Source organism: Tamandua tetradactyla, chromosome 22, assembly GCF_023851605.1.
Source record: "Tamandua tetradactyla isolate mTamTet1 chromosome 22, mTamTet1.pri, whole genome shotgun sequence".
Lineage (NCBI taxonomy): Eukaryota > Metazoa > Chordata > Mammalia > Pilosa > Myrmecophagidae > Tamandua > Tamandua tetradactyla.
The window spans coordinates 24,975,152-25,002,082 of NC_135348.1; the positions used below are offsets into that span (position 1 = coordinate 24,975,152).

The following is a 26,931-nucleotide window of genomic DNA, read 5'->3' on the forward strand; positions in this document are numbered from 1 at the left end:
TTCATGACCAAAATCTGCAACTTTTTATATGTGCTATCCTAATCATATCTCTCTTATTTTAACTTATGAAATGGGGGTGGTTTAATGGTATGTATAATTTCATATATTCTCAATAGACTTCTGGGTAAATTTGCTTAAAAATACAGCATTTCCCTGTTCCTGAAGACGGCTGCTGCATAATTAAAGAGACGTTTGGCACTAGGTGGCAGTGTGCAATGCTCAGTAGCCTTGGGTCAATTCATTTGCAATATATTCATTATTAAAGCTTTTGTTTTGAACAGAATTTATTTATATCATGGGTGAGTTAATGAAATTAATGTCAATAGACTGCTAAATCCTTAGTAGTATATTTAGAAGATCTTTTGTTTGTGGTACTTTAATGATTTCATTTGTAACATTTAACACGCTCTGCTTGTATGAGGGGTCTGCTTGAGTGAGAAATTGTTAGGAATTGAATTAAATATGCCAAAATTCTACATATAACTTGGTAAGCGAGAGGGAAATTTCTGGGAAAATTAAGTGAACATGATAGGGGAAGAGAATGCATGGCCATTCTATAATAGACATTGTCTTAATCATTTGCACTTTAATTCTAATCATCTCACAAAACAGGCTGAGTAAATTCATTTCTCAAGGAGCTAAGGCCGTGATTATTAATTTTTCTCTAGCCCGTTGCCCCTGGAACAATGCAAAAAAAAAAAAAAAGTACACATTCCCCCACTGATACTTCAGCAGATTGCCAAATGTTCTTTGTAATTCTGAGGCCTGTGGCCACCACCATGATCCAACTGCATCAGCCATTAGTGCTACAACTGCCTGGTTAATATGAAAATTGAAAGTTACCTAAGTCATTTCATGGTTAATTGCTTAGGCACCCATGTCTGTGGTTTAATGATTGATTAATGGGTCATAGGAGAGATAATCAATTTATTCTGTCATTTCTGCACCAGAATAGGGCCTCTCCATTGTCCAGCCACCTGATTGGGACATCCTCAAGTCAATGTTGGGGGCATTTCAGGAATGTTCACTAGATTTAGTTATTGTGGGAATGAAGACTGACGGAAAAGCAGAATCACTCTAAATGGGTATAATTAAGAAACATACTTATTTTATTCTGTAAACTTTCAAACATAATTTAAAATCAGTTAAGTAGCACAATGAGCTGCCATGTACTCATCAGCTGGTTTCAATAACTATCAAATCATGATCTTTCTTGCTTCATCTACAATCTCACTTATTCCTTACCCCCAGAATATTTTGAAGCAAACCTCTTAATCACGGCAAAGAAAATATACTTCTGAAGCTATTTACAAATATAGGAATCACAGGAAGGTTCTTTTAAAAAAAAAATAGAAATGACTACATTAGGAGCTGCATATTCCACTTAAAAATGGCAGAAATCTTGGCATTAGGTAAATTAAGGTCTTGAATTGATTATTGAAAATAGTGATAGACTACATAATTAAGGAGGTTCTACTTCATACCTTTTTATATCCAGAAGTGCACAGAAATGGGCCTAGAACATATTAGATAGTTGGTACATATTTGATAAATGAGTGAATGAATTACGTTTCTTAGATTAAAACAAATATTGGGTGGGCAATGGTGGCTCAGTGACAGAGTTCTTGCCTGCCATGCCAGAGACCGGGGTTCAATTTTTTGCTCGCCAATGCAAAAAAAAAAAAAAAAAAAAAGACATATAGATTGTCTGTATACCTTTAATCCTGTTTTCTTATATAGCATTTTACCTCTGGCAGAAGAGGCAGAAAGTATGCATATAGCAAACCCTCCGCATACAAGAATTTAGCATTGCATAATGCAAGATTTTACCATTCATCTTAAAGGTACAGGATGTGTAGTAATCTGTAATTTTGCTGAGGTGTGAATTAAAATCTTCAAATCTTAGAGGCTGGTACGGGAGAGCAAGCCTTTTAGTAAGTAAGTCCTGTCATTGGCCTGACATCCATACCTCCAGGTGACTTTATGCTCTGTTTCATCTGGTGCGTCATTTTCTGGGGCTAATTACATTTTGCAAATGTGTTTGAGAATTTGAGCATCTGAGAAACTGTTTGGCTTTACCTTTGAGAATTTCAAGGACCTACTGAAATAAACCTCTTAGATTTTGAATAGAGTTGAAGTTTCAAATGAAGAGAAATATTTCAGATTTCAGAAACTTGACAGGAACCACCATGCATAAATCTTTGTGACATTCTGTGTCTAAGAGCAAATATAATTCCATTGTAGAGAAAATAGGTCATTTGTATTTAAGGGCTTATGCCATGGTATAATTTCCACATATATAAATTACATAGGGAACAGAGTCACTCTCTAATTTTCTTAATATTAGATACACTATGCATTTGACTTTTTACAATTTACTATGGAATGCTTTATTTTCTGGGATATGTTTTAAAAGTTTGCCTCTCGATTTATACAAATGTTTCTTATTCCCTTTCATATTTTGTATTTTGGGTGGGTGTACAGAATGGTACATATTCAGAATAGTGTAATGAGAAATAACTGAGCCCAGATGATTTCTGAGCTTTTTTCCCTTACTCATTTTTTCCCTGATTATAAATGTATTAAATCTCCACTGAAGAAACTTTGGCAAGTAGAGAAAACTATAATGAGGCAGAGAAAAACCATCCAAAGACAATATTGTTAATATTTTTTCATACATTTTATCAGCTTTCTTTCTAGCATTTCCAGTGATTCTTTCCTAAAAGTTGAAATTATTGTGTCTGTCTGTGTGTATGCATAGAAATGAATGCTCTGTTTTTCTGCGCTAAGAATTGTGTTGCTCGATTCGGTTCAAATATTGATTGAGCAGCTATTATGAGCCAGACACTATTAGGCTTTGCTGTGATTCACAGCAATGAAAACAAAAGTAAACCACTTATCGCAGACCTGTAAACCTTTCCCTAACTTTTTTCTTTTTACCATCTGGTAGCTAGACATATGAATCATTGTCAGTTGTTTAGCCATTCCTCTCAACCGAGACTTTAAGATTATTTGCGAATTTTTTTACAGTGATCCCACTGCGATGAATATTTTCTGTATGATCTCATTTTCTCATAATCCTCATGTGCAATTTTTACTGTTTTCTTAGAAGTGAATCCTAGAAGTGGTATTACTGAATAAAAGGGTATGAACCTTTTAAAAGCTACTTCTACATCTTGCCAAATTGCTTTCCAGAAAGGTTGCACCCATTTTCACTCTCCCTGAGTTAAGTCATTTCTTAACCCCAGCCAGCACCGAGCGATAACATGTAAAACAAAAGTTTGCTCATTGGAAAGGTGAAGATGTGTGTATTAACAACAAAGCAATGATGGCGACAACAAAAGCTAACGTGTATTGAGCCCCCCTTATAGGCAATTCATCTTACCAAACCTTTACTATGTTATCTCATTAATCTTGTAACAACTTTAAGAGGAAGGCAGTATTTCACCCAGTTTTAAATATTTGGAAACAGATTTTGTGAGAGGTTAAGAGATTTATTTAATTTTAACCAAAGTCACCATGATTGGTAAGTGCTAGAATTGGATCTTGAACCCAGATTTATTTCATCTTAAAGTCTAGGGTTTAGGGTACCACATTATTCTTCTATTATTGTTTTCTTTTTCTTTTATTAGAGAAATTTTAGGTATACCAAAAGAATCGTGCAGAAAATAAAAATTCCCATATACCCCATCCCCTACATGCAGATTTCTCTATTATTAACATTTTGTGTTACATTATTAGCACATTACATTATTAGCACTTTGTTATAACTGCTGAAACAGTATTATTATAATTACTTTATTAACTATAATGTAAACACTGTTTAATCAGGGTTCACTCTTTGTATCATACAGTCCTTTGGTTTTCTTTTGAAATTTTTATTCTAGTGACATATATGCAAACAAATTTTCCATTTTTAGTCACATTTAAATGCATAATTCAATGCTGCTAATTGCATTCATAATGTTGTGCTCCCATCACCACCATCTATTACCAAGACTTTTCCATCACCCCAAACAGAACTCCTATACCAATTAAGCATTAACTTCCCATCATCTACCCTGACCCTGGCTCCTGGTAACCTGTATTCTAGTTACTGACTCTATGATTTGCTTATTCTAATTATGTCATATAAGTGAGATCATACAACATTGGTCCTTTTGTGTCTGGCTTATTTCACTCAACATGATGTTATCAAGGTTCGTACATGTTGTCACATGTATCAGAACTTAATCTTTTATACAGATGAATGATATTCCACTATATGCATATGCCACATTTTATTTATACATTCATCTGATGATGAACTCTGGGTTGCTTTCCTCTTTGGAAAATTGGGAATAATGCTACAGTGAACATCTGTGGGAAATGTCTATTCTAGTCCCTGGTTTCAATTCTTTTGGATATGAAGGTAGAAATGGGATCATCAGGTCATATGATAATCCATATTTAATTTTCTGAGGAACTGCCAAGCTGTTTTCCACAGTGACTGCACTATTTTGCATTCCCATCGACAATAAATGAGTGTTTCTCCACATCTTCTCCAACACTTGTTATTTTTGTTTTTTAAATAGTAGCCATTATAGCTCATTTAAAATAGTTATCTCATTGTGGTTAGGATTTCCATTTCCTTAATGGCTAATGATGTTAAACATCTTTTCATGTGCATAGAGACCATTTGTATGTCTTCTTTGGATAAATGTGTATTCAAGTCTTTTGCCCAGTATTTGATTGGGTTGTTTGCTCTTTTGTTGTTGAGTTGTAGGATTTCTGTATATATTCTGGGTCTGATATCCTGATTGGATATGTGGTTTCTGAATATTTTCTCCTGTTTTGTAGGTTGTCTTTTTTACTTTCATGATGAAGTGCTTTGATGCACAATTGTTTTTAATTTAGCTGAAGTCCTATTTATCCATTTTTTTTCTTTGTTGCTCATGCTTTTGGTGTAAAGTCTGAGAAGCCATTTCCTTAACACAAGGTCCTGAAAATGCTTCCCTATGTTTTTTTTTCTAGGAATTTTTGATCCATTTTGAAATTATATTTTGTATATGTTTTTAGACAGGGGTCCATCTTGAATTTTTTGATATATGGATATCCAGTTTTCCCAATACCATTTGCTTAAGACTATCCTGTCCCCATTGAATAGACTTGATACCCTTTTCAAATATTAGTTGGCGATAGATGTGACCATAACTCTCAATTCAATTTCATTGGTCTATTAGTCTGTCCTTGTGCCTGTACCATGCTGTTTTGTTTGCTTGACTTTATACTAGGTTTTAATATCAGGAAATGTGACTTCACTAAATTCATTCTTTTTTTCAAAAGGGTTTTGCCAATTTGGGGTCCATCAAATCAGATTTGATGATTGGACTTTGCATTTCTGTAAAGAAGGCTGTTGGAATTTTGGTTAAGATTGCATTCAATCTGAAAAATCACTTGGGATAGAATTGACATTTTAACAATTTTAGTCTTCTAATCCATGGACACAAGATGTCCTCCCATTTATTTAAATCTTCTATAAATTAAATATTTTATAGTTTTCACCTTCAAGTCCTTTAAAATCCTTCATTAAATTTATTCCTAGATATTTGATTCTTTTAGTTGCTATTGTACATTGATTTTTTTCTAATTTCCTCTTCAGTTGGTTCACTGCTAATGTATAGAAACACTAGTGATTTTTGCTTGTTGATGTTATATCTCACCACTTTGCTGAATTCACTTATTTGTTCTATTTGTGGATTTTTCATGCATAAGATTATGTTGACTATAAAGAGGAAAAATTTTACATCTTCCTTTCCGATTTGGATGTCTTTTATTTCTTTTTCTTGCCTTATTATTTTGGCTAGAAGTCCAGTTCTATATTGAATAGCAGTGGTGACACTAGGCATACTTCTTATGTTCCTGATTTTTAGAGAGAAAACTTTCAGTCTGAAATCATTGAGTACATTACCAATGGGTTTTTCATATGTGCCCTTTATCATGTTGAGGAAGTTTCCATATATTCCTAGTTTTCCTACTGTTTTTATCAAGAAGGGGTGCTGCATTTTATGAAATGCCTTTTCTGTATCACTTGAGATAAGCACATGGCTGCTTCTCTGTTATTATTTCATTGTTTGAATTAATTGATTTTCTTATGTTAGGCAACACTTACATACCTGGAATAAATCCCAGTTGAACATAGCATGTAATTATTTTAATGCACCATTGGACTCAGTTTGCTAGTATTTCATTGAAGAAATAAGTGATACTGTTCTGTCGTTTTCTTTTCTTGTGTTATCTATTTTTTCTGACTTTCCTCCTATGGTGTTATTACCTTCATAGAATGAATTAGGAAGTGTTCCTTCCTCTTGAATCTTTGAAAGAGTTTGAGCAGGACTGGTGTTAAATCTTCCTGGAATATTTGGTAAAATTCACCAATGAAGCCATCTGCTCCTTGGCTTTTCTTTTTGTGAGCTGTTTGATTACTGACTCAATCTCTTTACTTGTTATTGATCTGTTGAGATCATCTTCCCTTTTTTTATTTTTTATTTTATTTTTTTGACATGAGCAGGCTCCAGGAATCGAACCTGGGTCTCTGTCATATGGGGCAAGAGCTCCATCTTTGTTTTTAAATCATTATAAGATGTTGTATATTTCTAGGAATTTGTCATTATTATCTAGATTATCTAATTTGTTGGTGAACAGTTATTCATAGTATCTTCTTATAATTCTTTTTATTTCTGTGGAGATGATAGTAATATTCTTCCTTTCATTTCTGATTTTATTTGCATTTATTCTCTCTCTCTCTCTCTTTTTCTCTGTCAGTCTTACTAAAAGTTTTTTATTTTATTGATCTTTTCAAAGAACCAACTATTGATTTCATTGATTCTTTATAATTGTTTTTGCATTGTCTATTTCATTTATCTCTAATCAAATCTCTATTTCCTTCCTTTTGCGTGCTTTGGTTTTAGTTTGCTTCTCTCTTTTTGTATCCTCCATTTGTGAGGCTAGGACTCTTATTTGAGATCTTTATTCTTTGTAAAGTAAGCATTTAGAGCTATAAATATCCATCTCAATCCTTTCTTTGATTCTTCATAGTTTTGGTATGTTTTGATTTCATTTTCATTTGCCTCAAGGTGTTTCATAATTTTCCTTGTGATTTCTTCTTTGATCCATTGACTGTATATGAGAGTGTTGTTTAAATTCCACATTATTTATGAATTTTCCAGTTCTACCTCTGTTTTTGACTTCTGGCTTCATTCCAATGTTGTTGGAGAAGATATATGGAATGATTTCAATATTTTAAAATTTATTGAGACTTGTTTTGTGACCCAATATATGGTCTGTCTTGGAGAATGATCTATGTGCACTAGAGAAGACTGTGCATTCTGCTGCTTTTGAGTGCTGTTCTATGCATTGTTTTGTTTGTTTGTTTAGGTCTAGTTGGTTTATAGTGCTGTTCAAGTCTTCTATTTTCCCATTGATCTTCTATTCAGATATTCTGCTCACTATTGAAAGTGAAATATTGAAGTCTCCTGCTACTTTGTAGAATCTTTTTGTTTTTCTCCATTCAACTCTGTCAGTTTTGCTTCTGTATTTGGGGGCTTTACTGATAGGTGCATATATATTTAAATTGTTATGTCAGCTTATTGAATTGACCCTTTTATCAATATGTAGTGACTTCTTCGTCCCTCATAACAGTTTCTGACAATGTCTATTTTTTATCTGATATTGGTATAATTGGCCCAACTCTCTTTTGGATATTACTTGTATGGTATATTTTTTCTATCTTTACATTTTCAACCTTCTTGAGTCTTTGAATTTAAGGTGAATTTCTTTGTAACAGCATATAATTAGGTCATGTTTTTTTCGTCCATTCTGCCCATTTCTGCCTTTTGACCAGAGACCTTAATTCATTTACCTTTAAAGTGATTACTGATAATGCAGGACCTTCTCCTGTCATTTTGTTATTGGCTTTGTAAGTCTTAGAACTTCTTTTTCCCTCACTTCTTCCATTAATGTCTATGCTCTTATTTATTTGGTGTTTTGTATGGTACCTTATCATTCCTTCCTATAGATATGCTCATATATTTTCTTTGTGGTTTTTGGGGAGTTAAAATTTGGCATCATAAAACTATAACAGTCACATTTGATTTGATACCAACTTATTTTTCCTGCATATAATTTACATCTAATTCTTTAATGATATTCTTCTCTCTGGTCTACCCAACATTTTGTTTTGTTGTTGTGTGTATGAGATAAAAATTTAATTGATTTTATCCCTAATCATAGTTTAGCATTTCCCAGCAGAAAATTTTGCACAATTCAACCATTTCCCACTTATATTTGATTCTGTCACGTCATATCAGACGTTAACTTATTAGGGAGGCACACACGTACAAATATTCCCACAATAATAGCTTTCTAGTTCTGGTATTTTATTTTGTTTTAATGTCTATCAGTTCTTTTATAAGTGCCATGCAGATTTAAATGTTGTAATTATTTGCATAATATCCTGTAGGGTTGATTTCCTTTTCTTATTTATTTTCTCTGTATATGGCTGTGTGTGCATGTGTGTATGGGTTTTAAGGCATTCTCACTGACATTTCTTTCAGATTATTTTTAGAAAATTTTTACGTTACTGAAACATTTTGAATTTTAATTGACTTTTCATTGAGTGTGTAAATGGAATTGAAATGAATTGGCAACTTTACAAGTTTTTGTCATCTTATCCAAGAAATATGTGTCTCTCAGCAAAATTTTAACTTGAAGAGTTTTTTATACCATTTATTAGACCAGTTTAGACATCAATCATTTTGCCTAAGTATTTTCTGTTCTCATGATTCTCTCTTCAGATTGACCACGGAATTATGCAGCATGCCCTGCTTTCTAAGTACCGCAGGCCCACATTACCGTTGCTTGCTTTTGTTCACAATTTGACCTAATGACATCTCATGGTCCTCCAGAAAGGATTACACGAGCCTTGGAAGCTTCTCTTTCCCATTACTGTGCTGCAAAATTGCCCTAAACTTTTATTTGTTTTAAATCAGCCTAAGAAGATACATTCAGTAAAATATTTCAACCATAAATTTGAATAATAGTTTAACTTCTTAATCTGCTCATTAATGAGGTGTCACAAAATTGTCACAAAAGACTATGTACAATTTTATTTGGCAAATATGCTCAGTTTGCTATTTAGTTTCATGTTGGCAAATCTGATGAAGCTTGTTTACTTAATCCTGTACTCCAGTTATGGAAATTTTTATAGATGAAAATAATCAAGAAATATGTGACATCTTTGGTTATGTCATACATACATTTTATTTATGTCTTTCTTAAGTGCTACATAACCATACACTACAACTCTCTTCTTTGATCCTAGTTTACAAAACAATTTTGCCCACTGGGATCATACAGGAGAGAAAGCTGTACCTTTATTAACATGAGGCCTCCAGAGTTTCTTGAAGCTCAGAAGTAGCTCAGGCTAGTGGACCCCATGTCTGTTGATACCTTGAGCCAAATGTTTCAGGAAGCTGCAGATAGCTAAGTGGGAGAGATTTGAGTGAGTGGATCTTCAGGACCTGCACATCTAACTCCAGATGTATCTTTGTCAAGGGCAATTCTTCTGTGTAGTGAAATTGTGATGTGTAAAGTATATACTGGCCAGAGGCAGTGAGGGTGGGAAATACCGTGTTTCTCACCCTGCCTAAAGCTGCAAGGGCTTCCTGTTATGGGTCACCAAGTTAGATTCCACTAACAGTCACTTTCCATTTCATAGACCAGATAATTTAACAACAAATGAAAATAATGAAAAGCTTATAATTTGCTTCTGTTAAGATTTTCTAATATCCATGCTTAAGTTTATGTTTCTTTCCAGTTGAAAGCTTGAAGCAATAATGCACTAGCAGTGATAAAACCCTTTCAAGACCTCAAGGGAGTTTTCTCCCATTTGTTTAAATTTCCCTCCCAAATTCTCTTGGGTGATATGCTATTGAGAAAGAGTGTCTGAGAGAGAAAAAGAGAGACCAGTGTAAATAGTGTGGAGCAAAGAAATTGCAATGAAATTCTAAATCACATTACATAATATCATACAGGGTCATATCTTTATAGGTTTTCCTGCTTCCAACACATTGATCCACATAAACATTAGTTATGATTAAAAAATGATAAAATTTTACTGAAAAATGTAGTCTTAATTTGAGAAGGGACCTTCAAGGACCTCAGGTTTAACTCTTTCCACTGTCCATTTTAGGTTGACCAGCATTTCAATTTGCTCCAGATTGAGGAGTTTCAGTGCTAGAATCAAGAGGTATCTAGGCAAACAGAGGGTTTGTCACTTTATCTCCACAAACACCTTGGAATGGAGTAGGGATGATAATAGATAGCTGTTTTCAAGTAATATTTTCCAGTTAGTGAAAAGATACTTTTTGATTTATGAGTTACTTGAAAATTCTACGAATAATAATCACCCCAGAGATTTGACAAAATCTGAGCTCAGGTTGTCCTTTGCTGACAGAAACTGTATATTTTTAATTTAAATACTTACACTTATTTATTCATAATTTATTCCTTGCATATGTCCAGAAATGATTTGAGGTTACAGTAAACCCATATCTAAAGATACTGAGCTTTACAGCAGCTCAATAATAATGCAAAACATATATTTTGGAGCTTGACTACAAGTAGAGCAGCGCTTTAAAATTAAATTTGATAATACAAGCAGTGCAGGATTGGTGGCACTCTAGCTAGAAAAATGTATTGGAATGTTCAAAATGACTATCCATGATGTTGGATAAGATAGTAGCAGTTATTTGATGTTATAAGGTTTCCACTGGGAAGTCTGGGAGAGCTATATATTGAAATTGGGCCTATTCTAAAAGAGCTCTGGGCCCTTCCACATAAGAATAGCTATTTTTCTTCAGGTGCATGTGTTTGATTTCTAGTTGCACACATTGTATCTATAGATACAGTTGTGGGACATTTGAAAAGCCATTGAATTTATTTAAAGGACTTGGCATGAGTCCTTTTTTTTCCCAAACGTAGACTACAGTCATTGCAATCTACCTGAGTTTCAGTTTTCTCATAAATTAAATAGGGATAATAATAACTATCTCACAAACTCGTAGGGAAAATTAATTGTGACTGTACACAAAAATGACATAAAATATACTATAAAAGTATCATAGTGGTATCGACAACCATTAATATATTTATTATGCTGTTATACCCTAAACTTAGACCAATCACATAGGACTCATCTAAGTGATTGTTACACTCATTGAAGTATAACCAGGAAAACTGTATAGCTTCATCTTGGGCAGGGGTGGGGTAGGGGAGTATATTTAATAAAGAGATATGCTTAGTCTAATTTACCCAGTCAGTTAAAAATTAGTATTACAAATACATTCAATTGACTTCATGGGTATGGTATATAAAGTTGGTTATAAAGGTATATGGGCTGTCTAATGTGGATAGATGAATTCTGACTTTTGTTTTTGGGAGAATATAGTGACTAAAAGGCCAGTCCTGGAGTTTAGTCATAAGCTAAACCAGGGGTCAACAAACATTTTTCCAGAAAGGGCCAGATAATAAATATTTTAGGCTTCAACAAATACTCAACTCTGCTGTTGTATTTGAAAGCAGCTGGAGATGATGCATAACTGAATGAGTAGGGCTGTGTTCCAATAAAAGTTTATTTATAAAAAAGATGACCAGCTGGATTTGGCCCATGGGCCACATTTTTTTTGGGGGGGGGGGGTGCATGCTCCGGGAATCGGACCTGGGTCTCCCGCATGTAAGGCGGGCATTCTAACCACTAAACTACCTGTGCACCTTTTTTTTTCTTGCCCATGGGACACCTTTTGCTATCCCCTGAGCTAAACCATAAAATTGACATCTACAAAAATGTTTTGAATTGCTCTTCCAGTGTTTCTGTTCTCTTCACATACATAGCCATTACCTCTTAGCAACTTTCACCTAGACTGCTTATTTATTCCCACCTTATTCCAAAAGGATTTGAATGGTTTAGAATCATATAGACAATATAAAAAAACTATACAAAAATTAAGAGAAGAAAAATCATCTGTAGTATATGATATGAGGAAAAGAAAGCACAAGTATTTATGGGCTATCCGACCCTATACAGTTGGTAAATTGGACTCTACACTTGGTTCTGAGCTTTTGGTTGACCAAAACCCAAACAAATTGCTTCCAAAATTCACTCAGTCCAGCAGAAGAACTTCTCTTTAAAATTTAAATCAAAATGAAATTTCCTGTGAGTGTCTTGAATTTTCCTATGAGGGATACTGAGTAATGTACTCTGAAGAATTATAGTTAATTTTTTTTCATTGCATCGTTCAACAAAGGACAAGAGCATAGTGCCATAACAGAGTGGGTGAAAGAAGTTCCTCAGTGTGGATAAGACACTGTGTTCCAAAGAGATAGCTCAGATCTTAATTGAATAAAGTGTTGTCTATCAAAAAAAAAAAAGCTTGAAAATCAAAGACACAGTACAATGCCAGCTAAATTAGTTCATCTGGAAGTTATTTGTTACCGGCCCACCATGAGATAAAGAACTTGCATGAAGAATGCAAATCAATATACTGCTTCCTTCATTGAGAAAGTCTTGTGACTAAAAAGAGAAGGTCAGTTGAACTGTACAGTGTACTTAATGATAATGATTTACATTCCGGCTCAAGCTCCTTGTCTTACTGTGGACTGATATCAAGTTGTTCATGGGCTGGCAGTGGACCACATCTCACATTTTGGGTGGCACATACCCAGGTATATTTGCTAAAATGAGTTTAGCCATCACAGGTAGAGCAGATTGCCCAAACTTTTTATTTTAAGAAACTGATTTTCTGTTTTTAAACAGAATGTGTGCTGTTTTTATTGTCACAGACTCTACCACTCTCTTTTGTCTTACACCTGACCCACATCACTTATCCTTGTTATTTGCCTGGCCTTTGCTGATGTTTGAGTTTGTATTTTCTGAATTAGGAAAGCCAAAGGAATTACATATTCCTTAAACTATCCTTTATGCATAGTATCAGGTCAAACAAGACTCCGATAAAAGGTAAGCAGCATATGTTTTAATGGTAAGTTATCTGGCAAAGTGCTTACATTAGGATATACTCTATGGTTCGTTAAGGCCTAAACCATGATTTAAAAAAGAGTAATAGACTTGACATTTTTTTCATGAAATTTTAGAGCCTAATAGAAATTCTCATCCAAAAGGTTAGTCATTTTCTACCACCACATGGGGGAGGGTCAAGGCTTATCTGTGGGGAGAGTTAAGAAATTTTTTAGAAAATAATTGGGTCCACTCTAATAAATTTTAAGGAATTTCCTTGTCTGTATACTGATTTAATAACACCCATCTTGCAAAGGTGTTATAAAGATCAAGCACAATAAGGAATGTCAAAATCCTAGTGTCAGCTTATAGCAACATGTCATTGAACAGTGAGTCTTCAAACTTTTTTATTAGTATAATTAACACTTTTTACTATTATGAAGAAAAAATGAGAAATTCAGACAATAGTTATTTGATATAGTATTTTCTAAACTTCTGACAAAAGGTTTTTAAATGAATTCTCAGTGTAAAGAAGATATAAAGGTACCATTTTATTAGCATTAATGTATTTTATAAGTTCACATTTAAAAATAAAACTTACTGGCTAGGTCAATCAGTGTGAACAAAGAGATTCCATAGCTGACCACAAAAATATAACATCCTACTTATAGGTAATAGTTGTATAGCAGTTACATTCAATTTAATTTAAAAATTTTTTAAGATTATGAAAACCTTGACACTCACATAAGCAAGAAATGATAAATGATTATAGAATTTTTAGAATTGTTCCATAACGTTTTTAATCTCTTCTTTCTTTACCATAATCACCTCCTTTCAGAATATTCTTTTGAGAATACAGAATTGATCCTATCGCTTGTCTCCACAAGAAACCTTAGAACCTCTTCAGTGACTCCAGAATAAGATCCTGAGCCTTTCATAATCTGGCCTGATTTTCTTCCCTGGAATTATGGTTATGGCATTGCTCACTGATTTCCCTGCTGGCAGCACTGTCTTCCTCTCCTGTGTCTTTCACTCAGTCGTACGCATGATCTTCTGAAATAGAGTTCTAATGATAAGTCCCTCTGCTCCTTGGCTAAGGTTTCTGTGCCCAACTGTATAGACCTTGAATAGCTGTATGGCTTTATCTTGGCCTCTGTTCCTGGATTTCCCACTTTTTTTTATTTGCCTAATAGAGTTTTTCTCTCCTTATAACTCCCACGTGAATGCCTCATTTGCAAAATGTTCCTTGAAACAATGGCACCTTTAATTTTTGCTTTCTCTCTCTGGATTGCAAACTCCTTGAGGATGGGGAGCATTACTAATTTATCTATGGCACCCAATGCCCAATAGAATGCCCTGTGCACAGGAGGTCTCAAAAATGTTTTTCAGATAAATAAATGAATAACCAGCACAGAGAAAAACATTATTGCTTTTTAAGAGCAGTTGATAGATTGATGTGTCAGAGTTTGAAAAACACAGGAAATACTTTAATAAAGGGGCTCATCGAAATTGGTTCCTTTTTTTGATAAAGGTATAGAAGAACTGTGATCTATACCTTGCTGTTGCCGGAAAGAATTTGGCCTTTTGAAAAGTCAGTGTATATGCAAGTGTCCTTATGCTTGCTTCTACGTGCCTCTAGGTGTAGGAGAGTTGGTAACAGAGGAAAAGAAATGGTAAGGAAATTAGCATTTGTGGAGGACCAGATAAATGTCAGACACTTGCTAAGCACCTAGCCATGAATAAACTCTACTCTTCTTGAAGATTTTTGCTGCATCAGAGCCTGTTGGAATATGCCCAGTAAACTGTTTATCTCACTTTGGCAGATGTACTTTGGGAAAATTACATACTATTTGTATAACTGTGCGGCCAACTTTTGTCTTTCTGAAGCTGAGTAATTTGTAGAGTACTTTATCACCCATGTCTTATCCACGAGAACCAGAAATAAAAGGTTGGAGTAAATGTAGAATAAAAGTATTCACACAGGAACTCACATATCCGCTCTATTTTGATAAAAATAACAATAGCTAACATTTATTGAGTGCTATTAAGTTCTGTACTCACATGAACTCTTTTGCTCCTTACAATTGTGAGAAGTAGGTACGGCCGTTATCTCCATTTTATTACAAATGAGGAAACAGAGACAGAGAAGTAAGATAACATGCTCCAATTTAGGAATACATTTAGGAACACATTTAGGAACCGGTGTGTCCAGGATTCTGAGCAAATTCTTGAGCTTCATTCAGGACTTAGCCCTTATAATCTGCCTCTTAGAATCTTAGCAGAAGTGAGAAACCTTCATGTTCTTGCCAGCTTGGTACTGGAGGTTCTTCATTTGCCCTTCATTTGAGGAAAATGGAAAATGGTTGTCATCTGGGGGTGATTTGCAGCCGTGGTGCCAGGGGAAAAGGAAACTCTCCCTTTTGTGTTCCTGAGAGGTGAAAATGACATCCCCAAACCAGGGGGGATGCTGGCTAAAAAGAAAGTAGATGTCTGTAGGATCTTTCCCTTTATCGTTAAGCTCTTTAAAAGGGGAAAAGGTTGGTGAGCTCAGACTGGTTAAATCTGTTGAATATATATAATATCTGGAGATCCTAGAATGTTTATGAACATAAAATTACCAAGCAGTTGGAATCTTTTAATCATGCACTTCAGACATTCTGTCCTAAAAAATATCATAGGTGGAAGGAAACATCTGCTGGGTTTTCATGAGAGCTGTGGAATCTAATATTCTTCATTTATATGGTCATTTTATGAACATTGGACACACTTAAAAATTTTACTCCTCACTGAATTTTCTACATAACATCTCACACAAGTAGAAATAAATGTTAACCTCTGTAAAATCCACTGGTTAAAGCTGTCTCTAGAAGTTGGCAGCTAAATGTGTTAAAACCACTGTACATGCTGGATTGTTTTTCCCTCCTGCTGACTTAGAAGATATATCTTGAACCCAAAATATATTTTATTTTTAGGAAAGATTTGTTTACACCGTATGGTACCAATGCTGCTAAGGTTTATTTGTGCCACAGCTACTTATAGTACAGATATTGTGGAACTTTATGTATACTGTAAGAGCAATGTATTTGAAGAAAATGAGCACACCTTGGGTGACAACTCTTCATTAGGATAAGCATTAAATATCATCTTGCAAAGGATTTTTTATCTTTTAATGGAAGACAGTCTTATAAACTAGCATTGCATGACCGTTGGATATTTATTTGCTGGTCTCTCTGGTGAGGCCTATTTGTACATCACCTAAACATAGACTCTTAATCCTGGGCAGAGGTAAAAATTCTTTTTGAAAAACACTGGAGGATTGAATATTTTCAGCCTGATCATAACTCATTGAAAGTACAAGGGGATCTGTACGTACCACGTTCTTTAAATTAATGGGTAGTGAGGAGTCTTCCCTCACCCTTGTGAATCCTTATAGAAGACATTTGCAGAGAAATTACTGGAGCTGCTCCCCGTGGGGAGATTAATGTTTTAATATACAAAAGCAGACAACTTACAATTCCTTTGCTCAACAGCACTCTGAGCTGCATAGCCTTACCGCTTTATTTTCCCCTTGTAGCTTGTCTTCCTAAAAACCTTTGTGGGATCAGATAGAGCCACTAATGTAAAGCCGTATCTTTGGCCTAAATTTGAGGACTCTGATTGTTACATGAAACCACCACGCACTTTGTGACCTAGAGCTGGTGGAATGCCTATCTTTGAGAAGGTATTTTCCTGCTTACCCAGCCTTTTTGTATTTACAATTCTTTTTTGTTTGTAAATAAATACAAAACAAAGTTTCTATTTACGAAATTTACCATCATCAAAATTGAGCACCTGAAAATGGCTTTAGGAGAGGATGTGCCTTAGGCCTTCTCCTTTAGTTTCTAGAAAAAGTAGAAGCCAATAAAGGAGATTTCTTTAATAATGCATTACCTAACCTACTACACTAATGCATCTTGTCATCATCCTCTCCTTTCTGCACGTCAAAGCTAAACCTTGAATCTCTGCACTCAATCCTGTTTCCTCCTGAAGTCTCAAAGATTTCTACATAGCCATTATTCCTTGTCTCCTGTAGCTACACCTTTCCATTCCTCTCTCTTTTTCCAATGGGCAGTGAACATGCTCCAAGATTTTCATACCTTAAAAAGAATAAAACTCCCTCTCCACTTCACATTCCCTTCCAGTTATTCTCATCCCTCTCCCTAGGGAAGGCCAAGCATTTTGGAAGTGATGTTTAACACTTCCTATCACTTTCTCATTTCATTGCTGTCTGCACTCCACTCCTACAGCTCACTGACACTGCTTTTGCCAAGCCTATAAAAAATCCCTTTGTATTACTTTCAACATGTATTTCTCTGTAATCATTGTACTAGGCCACTTAGCAATATCAGATTATGTTAGCTATTTTCTTAAAAATTCTACTTTTGTTTTTCTTGATTACAAGTTCTCTTTCTTTTAGTTTAATTTTTATATGTGAAATATCTTGGTAATACTGTGTGTATATGTACACACACATATGTAATATCTGTATAAGAAAAAAATAATCAATCTGTATCCTTCTCTCCCATCTACATCTTTCCCTTCCATTGGAATTGCATTTAATCCTTAACTCAATTTGGGTAGATTTGATCTCTGGTATTATCGATTATAATCTTTGTCTCCATGAACACTACTGTCTTTTTTACTGTCTTTCAATACAATTTACACATTTTTTGTATAAAGGTCCTATATGAATTTGTTAAGCTGCCAGAATGTAATAAACCAGAAATGGAAAAGCTTTTGAACAGGAAACTTATTAAGTTGCAAGTTTACAGTTCTAAGGCCATGAAAATGTGTAAATTAAGGCACCAGCAAGAGAGGCTACCTTCAAACAAGTAAGGCTGATGCCATCCAGAGCACCTGTCATCTGGGAAGTCATGTGGCTGGCATCTGCTGGTTCTTATTCCCAGTTCCACTGCTTCCAGCTTCTGATGCCAGTAATTTCCTCTCTAAGCACCTGTGGGCCTTCACTTAGCTCCTCCAGGACACAACTCTGGGTTCTGGCTTGCTTAGCATCTCATGGGAAGGCACATGGTGACATCTGCTGGGTTCTACCCGTGTCTAGGTGTCTGCTCTCTGTCTGTACTCCAAGCATCTCCAAACATCCAGGTGTCTGTCAGTTCTGAAACAACTGTTCTCCAAGTGTCTGCATCTGAGCTTTCTCCAGAACATTTCCCCTTTTAAAGGACTCTGGTAAACTAAACAAGACCCATCTTGAATGGGTGGAGTCACATTTCCATCTAATCAAAAGGCCCACACCCACAGTTGGGCATACCACATCTCCATGGAGATAATCTAATCAAAAGTTTCTGCCCTACAATATTGAATCAGAATTAAGAGAAACACTGCCCCCACAAGATTGGACTAGAATTAAAATATGTGTTCTCTGGAGTACATAATAGTTTCGAACTGGCACAGGTCTTCAACATTCTTTATTAGATTTATTCTGAGACACTGCATCTTTATTGTTATTATTTAAAGTTTTCTGACTGTATAATATTTTCTATTTATTAATGTTGTCTAGAAATATGAATGATTTTAATATATTGATATTATAATCAGCCACTTTTCCAAATTCTTATCCTAATATTTTTTCTGCATCTACTTTTGAGTATAATATTTATTGTAATGAGGGTCTATTGCTGGTAAACATTCCTGGTTTCTATTTATCTTGAACTGCCTTTATTTTGTGCTCGCTGTTGAATGACAGTGTTATACAATTCCAAGTAGACGGTTTTCTCTCATCGCTTTGAAGCTGTTGTCCCATAGCATTTTGGCTTCCATTGTTGCCCCTGAGAACTTTGCTGTCAGTCTATTTGCCATTTCCTTGTCGTGATACAGCCTTTCTTTCTGGCTAGATGAAGGGGAACTCTAAGAAGAGAATGTAGAAGCCCAGGAATAGCAGCAATGGGACTGTCAGAGAGGAAGGGGTTATCAGAAACTGGAAGGAGGCAGGGTGTGTAGAGCAGACCACTTTGAGTGAAGGAGTCGGTCAGAGGCGCAGCCAGCCCTGGTCAGAGGTGCAGCCAGCCCTGGTCAGAGGCAGCCCTGGTCAGAGGCGCAGCCAGCTCTGGGCAACACCACAGGAAAGGAACAAGGGCATATACATCCACTCTCTCTTCCTCCAGTCTCCTGCTGGAGAAAGAGAGTGGTGTGCACCTGTTTGGCCAAACCCCATCAGAAGCCAAGAGTCATGAAAGGGGCAGAGTGTGGGGTAGAAAATGGTGGAAGATTACACCTAGAGGGGGTCAGCATAAGATAACCGGCCCATTCTATGTAGTTTTCTTTTCTTTTAAAATCTCTCTAGTCATTTTTTATAGTCCTTGTTCTTTTCTCAAATTCTAATCCCACCTTGTTTTTCTTTAGACCTCACTTACATGGTTATTTTATATTGCATCTATTAGTTCTGATATCTTAAGTCTTGAGGTTCTGTATTTTTTTTTTTCTGCTGACTTGCTCATGATCAGTTGTTTTCTTGAGTTATAGTTCTTTTTTTTTGTTTAGTGTCAGCACATTTTTGGCTAAAATTAACCTATGGGAACTTTGAGAATCCCAAGAGGACGTGCATTTGTTTCTGCAAGATACCATGGACTGCCACCAGCCTTCTCTGTCTGAGCACTGTGGGAGTAGATTACCAGTTCTCCTGTTTTTGCTTTTTTCTTCTTTTTTTTTCTTTTTCCTTTTATATTTCCTTGTCATCCTTCCCAATTTTATTTCCCTGCCTATCCTTTAAATTTGTGATATTTCAAAGTCTGTCCAATTCCCTCTTTTTGTATCACTTTACATTATAAGTTAATTCTTTAATTCACAACCAATTATCATCTCTATGTGGGCAGGGATTGTTTGGGTAGTAGTGAAGCTATGCCAGAAAAAACATGTCCTTTTTTAAAAAATATATTTTTATTGAGAAATCTTCACACTCATTCTCTCCAATCATAGTATATATTCAGTGGCTCAAAACATCATCATATAGTTGTATATTTGTCACCATGATCATTTTAAGAACATTTCCATCAATTTTGAGAAAGAAATAAAAAGAAAAAAACTTATACATCTCATACCCCTTACCCCTCCCTCTCATTGACCACCAGTATTTCAATCTACCCAATTTTTTACCCTTTATCCCCCTATTATTTATTTTTATACTCATCTGTCCATACCCTGGATAAAAGGAGCATCAGACACAAGGTTTTCACAATCACATGGTCACACTATAAAAGTATTATAGTTATATACTCATCTTTGATAATCAAGGCTACTGGAACACTGTTCAACAGTTCCAGGTATTTTCTGTTAGCTACTCCAGTGCATTATAAACTAAAAAGGAATATCTGCATAATGCATAAGAATAACCTCTAGGATAACTTCTCAACTCTGTTTCAAATCTCTCAGACACTAAAACTTTATTTTGTCTCATTTTTCTATTTCCCCTTTTGGTCCAGAAGATACTAGGTCCAAGCTTATGCCTGGGAGTTCTGTTCCACATTGCCAGGGAGATTTACACCCCTTGGGGAGGGCAGTAAGTTCACCTGCCAGGTTGGCTTAGAGAGAGGCCACATCTGAGCAACGAAAGAGGTTCTCGGGAGTGACTCTTAGGCATCATTGTAAGTTGGCTTAGCCTATCCTTTTCAGGAATGAGTTTCATAGAGGTGAGCTGCAAGATTGAGTGCTCAGCCTATTGAGTTGGTTGTCTCTACAACTTATAAGAATATCAGGAATTCCCCAAACGGGGAATTTGAATATTTCCTCCTTTCTCCTCGGTCCCCCAAGGGGACTTGCAAATACTCTGCCCAAATTACTCTAGGATACATTGGGACGTCACACTAATGTGTACACACCAAGATCTCACACCCTATTCAACATTCCAGGCAATTATGGTGTTCAAGTAAACTGTCCATACAACTTAAATTAGATAATGCACTACCGAAAATATAAATTTTGCACCAAATTTTATCCCAGGAAAACAGCTCTTTAAACTTAGTCCTTTCTTGGGAGTGACCAGGAAATCTTGTCTGATGTGGTCATTTCAGTTAAGGACTATTTGCTGAGGGCATTTCAGTTAAGGTGTGACCCAACTGAATCAGGATGGGTCTGAATCCTGTGACTGAAGGTTCACTAGGAAAGGCCACAGAGAGAGGGAAACCTGGAGTGAGCAGTCAGAACCTGAACACCAATGGAACCCTGAAGAGAAGGGAGAAACCAGCAAGGCCTCAGCATGCATTGCCATGTGTTGGAAAAGCCATGGATTGAGGCCCATCATAGCCAGCCCCAGAATGCCACATTCTTCTGGGAGAAAACTTCCTCTCCTAGCCTCAAGACTATGAGCACTTAAATTCACATTGCTTAAGCCAACCCGATGCATGATATCTGCTTTGGCGGCCAGGAAACCAATATCTCTCTCAGGCTCAGCATGCCATCCGGCACATAGGAACTGTCCAGTTCACATTTGTTGAGAGTTTTTATGGATGGAAGGATGGCTGAGGTGTCTCAGTAGAGAATAATTAGTTTGCTGTGCTGTAGGTGTAGAGGAATTAGGATTCTGATGGTACTTAAATGGATAAATAACTGTTAGTTTTTTCCTGTTTCTTTATACTTGCATTTTCTTTCAAGAAATATATATTTAACATTGGATTTGTTTCTAGCTTCTTGCCACAGGTAATGTTAACTACCTTGAACCCTCCTTTAAAAATATATATCTGTTTTGCATGTAGGCATGCAAAATTTTAAATCATTCCAGGCAGTAATGGGATTTTCTCTCTGCAGAGTGGGATGTTAGTTTACCTGTCCTGGTGAATGGTAACAAATTGTTATTGGTCTTTTTTTCCCAATTAATATGAGGACGTTCTAGTTTGCATGTAACTGTATTAAATTTAACAGTTGAGCTTGAAGACCTAGCTTCAAGCTGAGAAGATAAAATAAAAGTAACTCCTGCTAATATTCAGAGCATGCAACTCCTGAATATATGGAAGGGCATTTTTTTAGCAACAGCAAATGGATACAGGAGAGAGAAATGGGCCCTCTGCCTAGGGGCAGATGGCCAGGGTGAAATCTGACTTTATCAATATTGTGCAGCTCTTATCATAGCAGCATGGGACTGGCTGGCATCTGTAAATTTCTTCCTACAAAGGATAGTACAGAGAACAAGCTACTGCTGTGTGGAGACATATCACAGACTTGAACCTTAAAATAAAGAACTGCTGTTTTTTCCAAACAACAGGTGACTGACCTTGACTGTAAACAACTATAAGAAGCAGTAAGGCAGGACCTGATTTGTGTTATAAGGGGAAGCCTTGAAAACAATGATGAGAACAATGCTTTGGAGGTAATAGGTACTGTACTGGTAAGTCTATGGACAAAAAGATGCTGCCACACATGTCAGTAACTGCAAAGGAAAAACTATTTCAATAACAGTGATAAGCTTCCAAGAGTGTTTAGGAAATGAGAATGGCTATTCTGCTTTATCGTGGCTATTTTAAAGAACTTGCTGGGTCATTTCTTTTTCATATATGTTGGAACCTGGAGAATTGTGTTTCTGAAGATCAAAGCGGAGAGAGTTCTTGACAGAAAGAATAAGACAGTTGTTTCACCGAGAAACAGCTGTTGCAAAGAATAGCATCATGGGTGAGGACACTGCAACTAAAATATAAGATAGGCAAAGCCTGTTCAGGGGGACAGGTACTGTGCAATATCAAGAGTGAGTATGGAAAATGTTGTTTTGTTTGTTTTGCTTGTTTCTGCGTTTTTGAATTTAAGAACACAACTTAGCATTAGGAGAATGAAAAGGGGGGCATGGCTTAGTGCCTATCATTACTCAGTAATTAGGGGACAGCAGGCAAAATCTCTAGGAACAAATATAAAGGATACCTACTTCTCAAGTTAGAGGCGGAGTTACTGATTCTTTTGTAATATTGTTTTGAAATATAAGAATATTCAAAATAAAGTACTTGTTTTATGAAATGTAAGTGTCTATTAGCCTCATTTCCCTGTGGACCCAAATGAATATACAAATTTAATTAAACCAACCAGTGCTTAGGGAGAGGATTTACCATTTGCCTTCCCCAAACTCAAATTTAGGCTGTCAGAACTGAAAAAAGAAAGATGTGATCATTGTTTCTCATATGTGTGTATATTTCATAGATGAATTTGTTGAGTAACTTTCACTCAAGCTATTTTGCATCCAAATTACATTTGAGCCTGTCAATGGAAATTGAGCAACACAATCACATTAGAAAGAAGCAAGTGTCTAGAGTAGAGACTTTAATCATCATGTAGTGGATACCTTGGGGTGACGCTCTACAGAAGAGAAGTACCCAGAAAGACAACCAGGTAGTGAAAGAGATGTTATGGTAGAGTACTTGCCATCTTTAGCTTTGATGGACCATACTCTTAAGTACTGAAATCTGTTGCTTTTGTTTAAGAGAGGGACATTTTCCTTCAGCAAACTGCTCATTTTTTTGCTCTCTTTGTTGAAATTAATTTGAATAAAAGTTTATAATTCTTGATGTGATTCACTGTTAGCGATGTGAACTCCAATGTGTAGTCAATCATACTTGGGGTTAATAAGATGCCTAAGGCTGCAGTAGGCACCTAGGACAAGTGCCTCTCAGCAATGGCAGTATTTGAGGACTCAATTCTGCTTTTGTAAATTTTTTGTTCTCTTTTTTTTTCCATCAGACTGAAAGCATCCCTTTGGATTTTGCTGGTGGCAGTTTGTTTTGGATGACCGTGTACTGCAAAAAGTACTGGACATGAAGTCATAAGTTAGGGCTGAAATCGTGGTTCTCTCAGTTAGTGCATGACCTTGGGCTTTTACTAGTACTCCTGTAATCCCAATAGGAATACTCACTAACGATGCTGAAAATTGTTGCTGGTTCTCAGTTGCGCATAGAATAAACACAGGAGTTTTAGCCTGGAATTCAAGATTCTCCATAATCTACTGCAAAATAAATGGAGCTGGTCTCAAGACAGGGTTCTAATCTTAATTCTGCCTCTAATAGACATCAAATGGAAATAGAGGTTTTCAGAAAAAGTCCCCATTTGCTTGTTTTGTACTCTAGATCATAAAATTTGATTATTTTCATTAAAAGTAATCTTATCTGGGGCGGGCCACGGTGACTCAGCAGGCAAGAATGCTTGCCTGCCATGCCAGAGGACCTGGGTTCGATTCCCAGTGCCTGCCCATGTTAAAAAAAAAAAAAAAGAAGTAATCTTATCTGGTTGGCTTTTATCTATCAGCAAATTGTGTTTTTTAGTCACCTGTAATTCAGTGTATAAATAGAAAGTTCCTATTATGTATAAAGTACTGTGCTGTGTATTATGGAGAATCCAACAGTGAAATCTCTGACCCCAAGAAACTTAGGGTCTGGGCATGTAAACAGATGACTACAATGCAAAGAAGCATGTGAAAAGGGGCTTTTCCCCCTCACATCTGTAAAAATAAGAGGCTGGACAGAGGGTCACTGAAGTGCTTTCTAGCTTGAACACTGTATGACTCTGATACTTTACAGTTTCCATTTTATTTCCTGTCCTTCTCTGATGATCTTATACTACAGCCAAACAAGATGTCTGGATTTTTCCTAAAAGCACTTCCTTCAGTGATACTTTCTTCTTTCAGAGTGCTCCTCTTTTCCACCCCTGTCCCTTAAAATTCTCCCCCATCCTTTAATGTCCAACCTGTGCCATATTCCAGTGCTTCCATAAACTGTCCCCAAGTTATCCAGCATGGACTAATCTCTATGTCCTAAGCATGGGTGGTTATGTTAGAATACTTTTCACATACTTTTTTGGATCATGGCGATTTGTTTGCATGCCAATCCTTAATAACTCTATCAGATTATAAATCTCTTAGGGTCAGGGATTCCGTTGTTGGATTATCCTTAATAGATAGCACAATGCTTTGCACATAATAGGCACTTCCTGCTTTTACCTTGAATTGAAAGGTGACTAAAGAACACAATGTGTTTTAGTTAAAAGCCAACCAGATAAAATTACAGTGAGATTTTTAATCTATTTGATACCTTTAATGAAAATAATACAACTTTATGATCTAGATTACAAAACAAGTGAGTGGGAACTTTTCTGACACCTATATTTCTGGATGATAATTAGTGAGATTAATGCTAGTGAGAGTACTCACATTAAAGTAGTTCTCAGTAACCACATCCACTCTTTAAAAGTACTAAGACTTATAGAAGTCAAAAGAACTTCACAGTTACAAAATGCAAATACCTTGCCCTTTAAGATATATCAAAAAGAGCATCGTTCATCAAAGAGACTGTAGCACACAAATGCAAGCTTATAGTTTGACTATATAAAATTGCCATGGTTTTTCCCCCTCCACTCTATTTCCTAACTTTAAATTCTCTGTTGTCAAAATAGAAATGACATATATACTTTCAATACTTTGTTAAGGAAAGTATCTCCAAATCCAAAGGCAAAGGTCTCCATTTTGAAATATTTTCAGTTAAGATTAAGTATGACTTTTTTTTTTTTAGTTTGCCACTTAAAAAAAAACAAAGTGTCCTGTTTATTTAAAAAGTAATCATTTGAATAAAGTAGACTAATGTTGATGTAATTAAACTATCTCTTTGAGAAAGAGGCATTGAAACCCTGCATCTGAATAAAGGACTAGGGAGAATAAATCAGAATTGAGGTTACTATGACAGCTCATAACCAGAGAAGTTGACTCTTGCGATATTGCACAGGGAAAGCCTTTAGATTGTGTCTCAGGAGATGACTCACATCAGAAAAGCTCTACCTCTTGGAGTTGGAGTTAGAGTTATGGTTATCTTTAAATTTCAAAGTAGTGGCTTATTTAATTGAATGGGTTCAAGCCAACACTTAACTACTAATCTTAGAATATTATAGGCTGTTTTAAAGCCAGGAAGGTTTAGAGGAAGGAAAGGATGACGTAGGAAAAGAGCCCAGAGAACTGACTGCTCCTTCATGGGGCAGCCTTTGCTTTCTCATTGAAGACTCCTAGAGTAGGGGGACATTTTTTATCTTAAAGAACAATCAGTCTAATGGGAACAACCCCAACTGCGTTCTGTTCCTAAAGGCAGAATAGTCCCTCGTAAATTAGTTTTAAAAGTAAAAAGCATTTGGAACAGAAGAAATGACCACATTGTGTTTAGAGATTTATGTAACCTATCAACAAGAAACCACTTTGATGAAAAATGAATCTTCATCATTTAACATTATTGAGATTGCTAGAAATTCAGTTCTTTTATTTTAATGAGGCTGCATTCTAAAATTGTGCCATTATCACTAATCCTGTGGATTGTTTTGGGAATGATTAGATACTGTCACATTCTCATAGTATTTAACATCTTTATTGTTTTTGATTCATGGGAGAAGAAACCCTACTTTTGAAAGGGGTATAGATGCTGTGAAAAAGAAATAATACCAACATTATATTATGCTACCACAAAAGTCCCTTTCCCTTTCTTTCATAAGTTCTAGGGAAGATATTTTGAAAAGCTGTGAAATATCAGCAGCTTTTGAATGAGTGAATGAAAAACTTTGTAGTGAAAATGTGGTAGTCACTAGTTTCAGCACAAATACTTCTGGCTTTCCACTTTATGAACTGTCACATGATTGTACTTCCTGCCCCTTAATAGTTGGCTGGACCAAGTGATGATCTGTGGCTAATGACTTGTAAGCAAAAGTGGCAGTTATGTCATTTCTGGACCACAGCATTCAATTGCCAGTGTGCGACCCTGCAGAGATGAATTTCTCCCTTTGCTGTGGTCATTGAAATCCTTTGAGGCAGATTTGGGGGATGCTTGTTAGTGAATGAGAAAGAAACCTTTGTAAGAAGCCAAGAAGCTTTTGGGATTGCTTGT

The 26,931-nt window shown here is 35.8% G+C and overlaps 1 protein-coding gene and 1 pseudogene across 4 annotated transcripts in view; both read left to right on the plus strand.

The window, feature by feature from the left end:
• INPP4B (inositol polyphosphate-4-phosphatase type II B) overlaps window positions 1-26,931 on the plus strand; it is a 934,219-nt gene that overhangs the window by 129,285 nt on the left and 778,003 nt on the right. The window lies entirely within an intron of this gene.
• The window catches only part of LOC143665999 (guanine nucleotide-binding protein-like 3-like protein), a 36,629-nt pseudogene continuing 30,870 nt past the window's right edge, over window positions 21,173-26,931 (plus strand).